Below are 1301 nucleotides of genomic sequence, written 5' to 3'. Positions count from 1 at the left end.
GGGGCGGGCGGGGGTGTGCCTGAGTGCGTGTCCAGGAAGGCTCGAGTGTGTGTGTGTGTGTGTGCGTGCGTGCGTGTACACGGCTGTGTACAGCCGAGCGTGTGTTTGTGCCCCTGACAGTGTCACACACGCAGCGTGTGTGCGTGTGCCTGGCTCGGTGTGAGCACAGCTGGTGCAGGCGAGTCCGGGGGGAGTTCGCAGCCCAAACTTTGCTACAGTTTCTGTAACTCGGCCAAGCGCCCAGGGCAGCCGGGGCGAGGGGCCAGCGCAGGCTGAAGGGGTTAAAAACACCCCCGAGGGACGGGTGCAAGGGGCTGGGGGCTCTTCTGCAGCCCAGGGGTCTGAGCTGGGGCTGGGGGTTGCAGGGCCCCTTCCCCACTCCGCAGCGACTCCCTGGGGTGCTTGGGCGGGATGCAGGGGGGCAGGATCAGGCCGTGGAGAAGCGGATGGAAAAGTTTTGGGGATCCTCACTTTTTCCATGGGGCAAAGCTGAGCCCCTCGAGTTGTCCAGGCAGTGTGGTGGCTCTGCCTGGGGTGCAAGGACCTCTGCCGGTGTCCCGTGGTGGTCAGTCCCCACCAAGGTTCACGTGCAGAAACTGCATTAAAAGTCCCGATGAGAGAGAAAAAATGCCGGAGCAGGAAGCTGACGGCAAGAGGTGAAACACCCCGATGCGTACACTGTCAGGTCAGACGCAAAAGGGGCCAAATCCACCCCGGGACCAGCTCCCCGCGTGCTCTGAAAGCGGCTGCCGGGCAGCGGGCTGAGCGGGCAGGAGCTGTGCCGTGGGAGCACCGGGCATGGTGATGCACAGAAACTGAGCTTTGCACAGCTGGATCTTTCCCCTTGTTGGCTTTGGCCCGGAGCGTGGCTGGGCCCAAGTTTCAGAGAATACATCCTCTTGTTCTCTTCCCCCTGCTTTTCCAGCTGGATGCCGCAGGCTCCGCTTCCCGGCTGAACTCTTACGCCGCTTTGTGCTGCAGCCGCGTCCCGGGGCCGAGGCAGCTGCAGGGGCTGTGCGGAGCTTATTTCTCTGGATTTCCTTCCATTTGCCTGCCTCTCCAGGTGGGAAACGGTGAACTGTTAATGCACGGACCTAGTGCAAAAAAGCTCTTACACGGGAACTTGCCACCAGCCTGGGTTAGGAGGAGCGCTGTGCACTAGTTATTGTAAGATCAAGTGTGGGTTATTTTAAAAAGTAGTTTAGAAATCGGTTAAATGCATCGGAAAAAATGGCCTTGCAGCTTTTCCACATTCCCAGCCGCTGGCTGCACAGGAGCGGTGGGTCGGTACAGCCTCCCGG

At 60.5% G+C, this 1301-nt stretch overlaps 1 protein-coding gene across 1 annotated transcript in view; it reads left to right on the top strand.

Annotated features, from left to right (window-relative positions):
* MDFI (MyoD family inhibitor) overlaps positions 1 to 1301 on the top strand; it is a 34147-nt gene that overhangs the window by 15026 nt on the left and 17820 nt on the right. The window lies entirely within an intron of this gene.

The sequence above is a fragment of the Aptenodytes forsteri genome, unplaced genomic scaffold, assembly GCF_000699145.1.
Source record: "Aptenodytes forsteri isolate BGI_AS27 unplaced genomic scaffold, ASM69914v1 Scaffold142, whole genome shotgun sequence".
NCBI lineage: Eukaryota > Metazoa > Chordata > Aves > Sphenisciformes > Spheniscidae > Aptenodytes > Aptenodytes forsteri.
This window is presented reverse-complemented; position numbering and strand designations above follow the sequence as displayed.